The 12041-nt window shown below is 35.9% G+C and overlaps 1 non-coding gene across 1 annotated transcript; it reads left to right on the plus strand.

Annotated features, from left to right (window-relative positions):
- Positions 1-5868: 5868 nt before the first annotated feature.
- LOC121208433 (small nucleolar RNA R71) lies at positions 5869-5975 on the plus strand. Its single transcript, XR_005903461.1, has one exon. It is a non-coding gene; the product is annotated as a small nucleolar RNA R71 (small nucleolar RNA).
- The last annotated feature ends 6066 nt before the right edge of the window (positions 5976-12041 follow it).

Genomic DNA, 12041 nt, shown 5'->3' on the forward strand with positions numbered 1-12041 from the left:
AGATTTTGCTGACGATCCCTGAGCTCATAACTTGATCCAAAATCTATAAAACAGAAGCACACATACACACAGAGTAAACTTTTATAGCTTAGAAAGCCATAAGCAAATAAACAACCCAATGATATTATCAACTTAATTAAATTAAACCAAATTTTATTATCATTATCACATTTAATTCCAAACATACAAAGTTCATAATTATTATATATATTTTCATTCATAAATGTCACCTTGGCCGAATGCTCATATAGCCAAATTAACATATTATCATTCAACTCTCAAGGCCAAATAGTCGTTATAAAACCTAGTCCAAATATACTTGAATGTATAAGCTCATGTATTAAAATATAACTTCATATACATATACTAGTTATGTGGCCAAATACACCTGATCATACATGCACATAATTAAGATTCATTTCAATAATATTCACAAGGCCGAAGACACTTACCTAGTTCACATATATTATTCATTTGCATTACACATAATTTGTAACAAGTATTAAGTTATTTACTTACCTTATTTTAAGTAAAAAACAAGCTAATTCATACCTGGCTATTTAGCTCGTTTTACACATTCAATCACAACTTATCTTTGCCCAATGAACCATTCAGAATTGGATAGGACACTCAAATATTTAAACATATCGTACAATGCTAATGTCCTAGATGTGGTCTCACATGTAAACACATATCGATGCCATTGTCCTAGACAGGGTCTTACTCGCACATACATATCGGAGTCACATATCGATGCCATGGTCTTAATCGCACATCACATATAGGAATCCTATGTCATGACATATGTATCCCAACTATTCTTAATGTTCAAACAGGGCTTTTGGACGTCGTAACTCGGTCGAAACGAATACATGAACATGGTTACCAAGCTTGTATACATTCGACATTCGACATTCGACATTTGCATATATATATATGTTTACATTTCATTTCAGCACATATAATTTGCATTTAATTAAAATTAAGTACATCTATTTGCTTATGAACTTACATCGGATGATGTAAAGCGGAACGGGACGATTAGTCGACAACTTTAGTTTTTTCTCGATCCAAATCTGATTTTCTCTTTTCTTGATCTAAATTAATATAAATTAAACTTATTTAATCAAATATTCAATCAAATTCATCCAAAAACACATAAATAGGAAAATTACACTTTTGCCCCTGACATTTCACATTTTTCACAATTTAGTCCTTATTTCACAAAACTCAAAATATTCAAAATTTGAATACACCCATGTTAGGCCGAATTTTACCCATGTTCATATAAGTCCATATATTTTATTTATTTCACATTTTAGTCCCTCAATTTATTATTTTTGCAATTTAGTCCTAATTACTCAAAATCATCAAAAATTTCAATACAAAACATGTTAATCTATCACATATCTTCTATTTTCTACCATCAAACAGCAAAAATCACAAGCTTTCAACAATGACATAAGTCAAAATATTCACCAAAATAAAAAATTCAAGCATGGGCCTTGTAGATAACTTAGCAATGATCTCAAAAACGTAAAAATGATCAAAAATCGAGCTAATTACATACCTTGATTGAGCTTAGCAAGTTGCCGAACCCTTAAAGCTTTCTTTTCTTTCTTATTTTCTTTAGTTTTGGCAATAACAAAGAACATGCATGGTTTTTTTTTTTATTTTATGTTTTAATATATACATATTATTACTTATATTATAACTTTAATCATTATAATATTATTTACACCCACTAACTAGTGACCGAATGTGCCTATGCCAATTTCAATGGTATAATTGCATTATAAATACCCCACATTAAAAGAATAAAACAATTATGCACTTTAATAATTAGCATCGTTTATCGGATATGCTTCAGCCTCAATCCACTTAGGCACCTAGTCTACAGCTACCAAGATGTACTTGTGACTAAAAGACGGAGGGAAAGGATCGAGAAAGTCAATACCCCAAACATCAAATAATTCTACCTCAATGATATTTGTTCTAGGCATCTGATTACTGTTGGTGGCATTTCTGACCCTCTGACATCGATCACAACTCTTTACGTAAGCATATGCGTCTTTGAATAGTGTTGGCCAAAAGAATCTAACTTGCAATACCTTGGCTGTAGTACGTGTACCTCCGAAGTGTCCCCCATTCGGAGCTGAGTGAAAATGGTATAAAATCTTATGTACTTCATGTTCTGCCACGCATCTCCTAATTATTTGATCTTCACACTTTTTAAACAAGTATGGTTCTTCCCAGAAATAGTACTTCATATCGTGACGAAACTTTTTCCTTTGATGATACACCTTATCAATCGTTCAAACCAAAAGCTAAATAGTTAGCAATATTAGCAAACCAAGGGGTATTATGGACATGATTTACCTTCAGTATGTGTTCATCTGGAAATGTTTCCTGAATGGGTATAAGTGGAGAGTTCCCTTCTTGCGGCTCTAATCTGGACAAGTGATCTGCTACTTGGTTTTCTACTCCTTTTCGATCTTGAATTTTTAAATCAAACTCTTGAATTAGAAGTACCCATCGGATCAGCCTCGGCTTAGCGTCTTTCTTGGCAAGTAAATACTTAATTGCTGAGCGGTCTGTATAGACAATCACCTTGGTACCTACAAGATAAGATCGAAACTTGTCAAAAGTAAACACAATAGCAAGTAACTCTTTCTCTGTTACCGTCGAATTCAGTTGAGCTCCTGTCAGAGTTCGACTTGTGTAGTAGATGGGATGAAAAACTTTGTTCCTTCGCTGGCCCATAACAGCTCCTATCGTGAAGTTACTTGCGTCACACATCAATTCAAATGGCAAATCCTAGTCTGGTGTAACGATTATGAGTGCCGTAACTAATTGAATCTTCAAATTGTTGAAAGCTCTTAAGCACTCTTCATCAAATTTGAACGTCATGTCCTTCTTCAATAATTTGCATAAGGGTTTAGCAATTTTGGAGAAGTCATTGATGAATCTTCTATAGAAACCAGCGTGGCCCAAAAAGCTCCTAACACCCTTTACAGATGTTGGAGGTGGGAGTTTCTTAATAACATGTACCTTTTCTTTATCAACCTCTATTCCCGATGCCTTAGAACAATACCTTCTCGTACCATGAAATGACACTTTTTCCAGTTGAGTACGAGGTTTGTTTCTTCGCATCGCCTTAGTGCCTTGGCTAGATTGGCTAGGCAATCATCGTATGTATCTCCAAATATTGAAAAATCATCCATAAAGGCTTCCAAATATTTCTCAACCATGTCAGTAAAAATAGACATCATACATCTTTGAAATGTAGCAAGTGCATTACATAAACCAAATGGCATATGCTTAAATGCAAATGTACCGTACGGGCAGGTGAATGTTGTCTTATGCTGATCTTCCGATGCTACTGTAATCTGGTTATACCTCGAGTATCCATTGAGAAAATAGTAATAGTCTTACCCTGTGAGTCTATCCAGCATTTCGTCCAAAAAGGCAAAGAAAAGTGATCTTTCCTAGTCGCCTTGTTCAGCTTCTAGTAATCGATGCAAATTCTCCATCCTGTAATCGTTCTAGTCGGTATCAACTCGTTATTCTCCTTTTCAATGACAGTGATACCTCCTTTCTTTGGCACGTACTAGACTGGGCTTACCCATGAACTATTTGAGATAGGGTAAATTATACTCGCATCTAACCACTTGATGATTTTTTTTTCTTGACTATGTCCTTCATGATGGGGTTCAGTCTTCGTTGTCCATCAATCATCCCTTTTTTGCGATCTTCCAGGATAATCTTGTGCATGCATACAGATGGACTAATATCACGAATATTGGCTATGGTCCATTCGATAGCCTTCTTGAATTATTTCAACACCAGGATGAGTTTCTCTTCTTGCTCAGTAGTTAATTTTACTGAAACAATCACAGGTAGAGTAGAAGAGTTACCTAAATTAACATATTTCAAATGTGAGGGAAGCACCTTTAGTTCTAATTTAGGTGGCTCTTCGATTGATGCTTTTGGTTGGGTATAATCCCTTTTCTCTAATTCTCAAGATTCAAAATGAGATTGCGGATTAAATCCCCTTTGATTAGCTTCTAACAAAGCTAAGTATTCATCCTCCATTTCATCATTTGGAGGATTTGGTGTCAACATTCGTTCCAATGAGTCCTCAACATAGTTGAGTTCCTTTTCTATGACTAACTCCTTTAAATCGGACACTGCAGAACAATCATCAATTGTGTCAGAAAATCGCATAGACTTAAAAACGTTAAATGTTACCTGATCATCATGAAATCGCATAGTAAGCTTGCCCTTCTGCACATCAATAAGGGTCCTTCTGATTGCTAAGAATGGTCTTCCTAAGATGATTGGTACCTCTTTGTCTACTTTAAAGTCTAGAATCACAAAGTCAGTAGGAAAGATAAATTTGTCTACACATACCAATACGTCCTAGATTTTTTCTTTTGGATGTGCTAAGGATCAATCTGCGAATTGAAGTGTAACCGTACTAGGTCTAACTTCACCTATCCCCAACTTCCTAAATATTGACATGGGCATCAAGTTGATAATCGCACCTAAGTCACATAGTGCCTTACCATAATATGTTGCTCAAATGTTGCAAGGTATGGTAAAACATCCAGGATCCTTTAACTTTGGGGGTAGTTTGTTTTGAAGATATGCACTGGATTCCTTTGTTAGGGCTACCGTTTCAAATTCTCCAAGCCTTCGTTTTATTTCCTTCATTAATTTGACGTAGTTCAGCAATTTTTCAAGTGTTTCAACCAACGGGATGTTGATATGAAGTTGCTTGAGTACGTCTAGGAACTTCTTGAATTGAATTTCCTACTTCTGCTTCTAAAGTCTTTGAGGGTAGGGTGATGGAGGTTTCTTTACTGGAACTGGTTGATTCGTCTTCTGTGGTAATTCTGCATCTAACGGAGTTATTAGTTGATCAGGATTAACTGGTTCTGAAGTCACCTTGTCAAATTTTGTAGACTCTGGTTTTGTTGAAACTGGAATTTCAACACTCGATTGAACTTCCTCTAAGTCTTGAGCATCAGCTGGCTTCTTTTGAACTTTGACGGTGTTGGGCTCTTATGTCTTTCCACTCCTAGTGTCAATGCTTTACAATGCTTCTTCCCTGGATTCCTCGGATTCTCTGTATCACCAGGTAAAGCACTTTGTGGTCATTTTTTGAGTTCAGTAGCAAGTTGACACATTTGGTTTTCCAAGTTTTTCAATGTAGCTACTTGGCTTTGAATTAAGGCATCATTCTTTGCCATGTATGCTTTTAAAACACTTTCTAAGCCATGAGATGGTTCAACTTGGGTTGGTTTATAAACTTATTAGGGAAATCTAGGTGGCTGGGTCGTTCTAGGTTAGGCGTTAGTGTTACTGGTTCCAGCCCTTGGTTACTCCAGGAAAAATTTGGGTGGTTTCACCCTGATGGGTTATAGAAATTGGATTGCAGTCTTTGCCTTCCTCGATTTTGGTTTTGGTTCCCATGTAACATATGAATTTTGGGTTTGATGGACATTCTTCAAACAAATGTCCTTCCCTACAAAGACACAGGCTACATTTTCAAATTGAATTGGTGGCTGTGCTGCAAAACTCTTAGACTCATGAATAGTAAGATTTTTTAACATTGAGGATATTGATGATACCTGAGATGCGAGTGAAGTAAGAGCGTCTACTTCATGTATTCTAGCAACTTGTCTTCCTGACGCTGCTCGATTGGTTGGCCATTGGTAATTGTTGCTGGTGATCCTCTCAATGATTTCATAAGCCTCATTATAAGACTTAGAAAGAAGAGAACCATTAGCAGAAGTGTCCACTACCATCCTCGTGTGAGCATTGAGACCATTATAAAATGTCTCAAGTTGGATGCAATGTGGGATTTCGTGATGAGGGCACTTCCATAATAATTCTTTGTACCTTTCCCATGCCTCATACAAGAACTCATCATCGATTTGTTGGAAAGCAGTGATCTCGTTCCTCAATTTAGCATTCTTTCTAGGCTTGAGCTCTGTCCCTTAGTGAATATGGGAATAGCTTCAATTGTAATGCATGTAACACCCCGAACCCGATACCGTCGCCGGAGTCGAACACGAGGTGTTAACAGACTTCAAACCACTTATTCGACATTTCCCAGACAAGCTGCTGATCTGCGTACTAGTCGCTTTAAAAATCATATCTTGAGTTTCACAACTCGAAAATAAGTTTCGTGATTTTTCCCTGAAACTAGACTCATATGCCCATCTCCATAATTTTTTCTAGAATTTTTGGTCAGGCCAATTAGTACAGTTTATTAGTCAAAGTCTCCCATGTTACAGGGATTGACTACACTGACCCTTGCGCATTACGAATTGGATATCTCCCTGCACAGAGCTTCAATACTGATGTCGTTTGTTTCTATAGAAACTAGACTCAGAGAGTAATCTGTACATATATGGCATGACTCCTAATTATCTCTGGTTAATTTATAATAAATCTCCAAAGTCGGAACAGGGAATCCAGAAACCGTTCTGGCCCTGTCTTACGAGAACCTGAATATCTCTTAACATACTGTCCATATGATCTTTTCGTTACTTCTATATGAAAATAGACTCATCGAGCTTCGAATACATAATTTATTCATCAATTAATTCCACTCCTACTATTTTTAGTGATTTTTCGATCTCACGTCACTGCTGCTGCCAGCATCTGTTACGAAAGCAACTATGCCTATTTCGTGATTTCTCCTTGATCTAACTAGTAATTCATCATACATATCACCAATTATGATCATGACTAGCCATGCCAAAGGCTAATCATTGTCAAACTTCCCCCTACTACACTATTGCCATATCATGAATTTTAACACCAAAATAATCAACCATGACGTATGGCATAAAAAGGTCGAATTATCAAGATTTGCGACCTAACGTTATGAATCCAAACCCAACCGAACATTTATACCATTTTCGCATGGCTAAAAGATTACATACCAAAGTTCAAACACAACATAATAGCCTATACATGCCAAAATGTTCTCCTAAGCCAACTAAGAAGAAAGTACCAAAACTTGCTATCCGGTGTGATGACTTCGATGACGGCCCGACCACGCAAAAAGAGACGAGTCCAAGAAACCTAGAATAGGTGACAAGGAAACACCGAGTGAGTTTATAACTCAGTAAGTCATAAGCGATGCACTACCATCCATTAATAACATTATCACAATAGGAAATAAAATGGAACGAGGCTAGTTACTCCATCCATACCGAACCATGCCATGGTTCCTCAGACCTATCGGTTCAATCTCATACCAAATCATGCATTCACATTCCGTATACTCATCAATAGGATATTTGAGGCATTTTCATACATCATTTTATTTTCGTTACAATCATACAACTAAACGGCCTTTCACCTATTCCACGATAAATCTTATGTACGTGACTTCAAGTATATTTGTCACATAGGTTCAAACTTACCAAGCTCAACTCCAAATATAGACATAGCACCTATTAGCCATGAACTCAAGGTACTTACCCGATCCGCTGTCCGTGATCGACTCAATAACGTCGCACACTTAGTGTCCATAATGTTTCAAAAATATATAATAAGTCCGCACATTCAGTGCTATATAATCAACTCGCACACTTAGTGCTATATAATCAAACTCGCACACTTAGTGCTACATAGTCAAACTCGCACACTTAGTGCTACATAGTCAAACTCGCACACTTAGTGCTACATAGTCAAACTCGCACACTTAGTGCTACATAGTCAAACTCGCACACTTAGTGCTACATAGTCAATTCGCACACTTAGTGCTGCACAATTTAAACCCGCACACTTAGCGCCAATCTCATGGTCATAAATGTTTATACCCGCACATTTAGTGCCGAGATCAACAACTCAATACATCTCACCTCTTTTCTTTTCATTCAACACTTTCATCATCACATACGTACATGCATATATATATTTATTCATTCCATTCAGCATCATTACATAAACGTTATGACCATTTGAATTAATACCAACTATATGCTTAATGACTTACTTGGTGTTGGGTAAGACGGTTCCAATTCGGCTACTCGATGATCTTTTCTTTGCCTTTGCTTGATTCTCCTCCTTTAACTCCTTGAGCTTAATCAATAAATCAACTAGTTTAGCCATCTTGCTAAACATTCATAATTCAATTACACATGCATATGTATGTTTGTATATTCAGCAACCATCCTCACTAATTACCCATTTAGTCGATTATACACATAATTAAAGGTAACATCCCGAATGGGCATACTTGTGTATATATACATATATATGTATATATATATACTTCGGAATGGGCATCACAATTAGATTTAACACCACCTTCATACTCAATTAGATGGCCGAATGTATGTATACATGTACAATGTCAACTATAACATCATGTAAATCCACATATAATTACATTTCTTAAGTTCCACATCTTAATGCCCATTATAGCCACTCCCATAGTCTAAATCTAGCAATCGGCAACACCCACCTTTCCACTATGTTAGCCGAATACTCATTCTCTTCCTAGTCCTAAATTCAGCACCTCCAACAAAATAGCTTAACAATTTCAACTTTCATGCTAACATAACAAGCAACTTAACACATCCATATAACTAGCATGCTAATAGCATCAAGGTATCAACTAAAATTTTTTTAAGCTCCTTAGCCGAATCCTAACTCTCCAACAACCCCAAATCCAACCATGGGATAGATAGAATTTAGGCTCATCACCCAAAGGTTGTGTAAACTTCCAAAAATATCATTGAACATACCTTGATCTAAAGGACCACCTTGGCCGAATCTTGCTTCCTCTTCTTCCTCTAGTTACGACAATTGCAAAAGAAAGAAAACATGAACACTCCTTCTTCCCTCCTTATTAAGCATTCAAACTCCCTCATTTTCATGCCACAACATCAAACACTCCTCCTAGATACAAGCAATGGCCGAACTCTTTCCAAGTTTTTCTCCCCTTCTTTTTCTTGGTTTTTCGGCTAGGAGATGGCAAGTATGACACCCATTTTTTTTGTTCACTTTCCTATTATTATCCCCATCATTTGTTAACCAAAAGAAAACATATTAAATTAGAATGAGTGGAGCATCATCACTCCTTGGCCGGCCACCATGTATTTTATGGGCAATTTGACATGCAAAGCCATGCTTCCTCACCCTATTATTACTTACTCCTTATAATTCATCTATCATCTTTTCTAACTTCGTCAACTAGGTCCTTTTTGAATTAATTCACAATCCTAAAGCTAATATTAAGCATTTAATTTCTCATATATTCACTGTCACACAAAAATTTATGCAATTAAAACACAAAAATAAATTTTTGGCTCGGTAATGTGGTCTCGAAACCACATTCCGACCAGGGTCTAATTTGGGTTGTCACAATGCATCTTCGGGAACTCCGGCTAACTTGAAAGAATCGTTCACCTCCAAAACAGTCTTAAGTGTAGGTGAGGATTTTTGGTAGGCATTCCACTGAATTGGCCCACTGTCTGAAGAATTTGGAACATGACTGGCTTCAGCTCGAACTGTTGTGCCTCGATTTCGGGTCTCCTAATACCCAGAATAAGGTCATGAAATACTGGCACGGCATACTATCTTAAAGCTCTATCCCTATCATCAGTACTAAGGATAGAATTTTGAGCAGGGTTTGGTCTGTTTCCTTGATTCAGGTTTTCGAAGTTCATTTCTTCTGTCATTCTCTGACTTGGTTGTCTTCTTCATTGTTGAAAAGTTCATTCAATCTCAGGGTCTACAGGAAGTCAATCGATGATTCGGTCAATACTCATAAACACCTAAAATTATCATGAAAAAATTAATTAAGTTAAATTTAAATAGAAAATTAAACCAAAATGCAAAACTAACAAATTCACAAATAATGACTTTTTAAAACAGTCCCCGGCAACGGCGACAGAAATTTGGGACGACGAAAATATGCAAATGTACACAATTACAACAAGTAATAAAGTGACAAGTAAATGTCGAGTTATCGTACCCACAGGGAATGTGAAAAGAATTATTTATGAATGCTATTTAGAACACTTTGGTGAAGAAAAATATTTTGTTTGAAGAGGGTGATTAAAAACTAAGACATTAAACTAAGTAAACTAAATAAATAAATTTCAAATGCACGATTTCAAAATACGATTTTAATCAAGATGACATAATTGTGTTCGATTAATTACATTTCATAACTTAGAATTATTAAACTCATCTTTACATTTTTATGAATAAATTCACAGAAACTCGGTAATTTGTTAACTTATGAACATACTCACCTACCAAAATCCATTCATCTCTTGGACATATCTCTATGTCAATTCAATCGATTAAACAAATCTTAATAGGCAAATATGTTATAGCACATACATACTTATTAAATTGAAATAATCTCTTAAACATATCCCTATGTCAATTCAAACAATTAACTCGATTTAATAAGCACATAAAAGACTAATTGAGGTGACAAAGTATCTTGACCTTGAAACGGTTTAATCACAATAATCTTGCAAGTTATGCAAGGCAATTGTATCGTTAGATATCGTTGCTAACTTAACCCTCAGCTACCTTAGATGATTAAACATGCACTGATTAAGTACTGTGTCTATTAATTACAATTTCAATCCATTTAAATAATTAATTCATTAGTTACCTAACATTTGTAATGCAAGAATAAATTTTTCATGATTTTACTTAATCAAGCATCTTACTGAGGCCTATAACAACATAAACACAATTTTAAGAATTTAAGAAGACAAAATGCAATCAACCTAACATGAATTAAATTCAAGCTACGAACATTTCAATGTTGCTCCAAAATGGCTGATGAACACCCCTTTTCCAAGGGAGGAAATCGGAAAGAGAGCAAGAGAATTTAGAATGGCAAAGAAGAAAGAAAGTAGGGAAAAGAGAGAAAAGATGTGAATGAATAGAGTTGTGTTGAATTATCAGCCAAAGGGGGTTATAGCTGAAGATGACTGCTAAAATTAGCTAAAAATAGCATCCAAAGAGCCATCCCATGGCCGGCCACACATGTGGCAAGGTTGATGGTTTCAACTTTGCTAAATTTAGCTTGGGGCATATCTACAAAGCCGCCAATTGTGGAGGGGTTTGAATGCAACTTGAACAAGTCTTCGAGGGCCTCTTTACAAGCTTAAATAATCAGCTAATAAGCTGATTTGGGTAAGCTCTTGGGACGGTTTTGGGCTGTTCATTTCCTGGGCAGTTCGGTTCAGTCGGTTTGGTTCAACTGGACCATTTTTCATAATTAATTAATAATAATTTATTAACTCGAATTAAATTGGATATAAATTAAAATTAATTATTTTATGAATTAATACATATAATTTTGGACTGTCTTAGGCTAAAATTTAGTTTGCCTCGATACTTCAAATTGCTTCTCGATTTTGTGCTTCTAATAGTGTCTACCGAGCCATTTCTCGCCCTTTGTACAAATCTGTCGAAAATAACCAAAATTCCTAAAAATTAATTATAAAATCAACTAAAATTCAACATATATTTTAAGTGCACTTTAATTATTTTATAAAAATTAATTATTTTTCGACAAGAAGTCTATCGAAACTGTATGATTTTAAGTTAAAAAGGGTATGTAAAAATGCGTAAATTTCTGTGTTCCCAACCCCAAGGCGAGAAAATTAGTCGTGCAAAACCTTTACCTGTTAACTCTTGCAACTGAGCTTTCAATTCTTTCAACTCTGTTGGAGCCATTCTATACGGAGCTATCGATATCAGTGATGTTCTCGGTACTAGCTCAATTGCAAATTCAACCTCTCTGATCGATGGCAACCTAAGTAACTTTTCTAGAAACACAGCTGGATACTCACTAACCACTGGTACTGATTCAATATTCGATTCAAATACTTTTGTATCAAGCACAAATGTAAGATAAGCCTCGCAACCCTTTTTCACATGCTTCTGTGCTAGCATAGCTGATATTACAATAGGCGAACAACTCGAATCATCGTTTCAATATGAAGGGTCTCACCGTTCTGGCATTTTAACACAGTAAT

The sequence above is a fragment of the Gossypium hirsutum genome, chromosome A01, assembly GCF_007990345.1.
Source record: "Gossypium hirsutum isolate 1008001.06 chromosome A01, Gossypium_hirsutum_v2.1, whole genome shotgun sequence".
In the NCBI taxonomy this organism is placed as follows: Eukaryota; Viridiplantae; Streptophyta; class Magnoliopsida; order Malvales; family Malvaceae; genus Gossypium; species Gossypium hirsutum.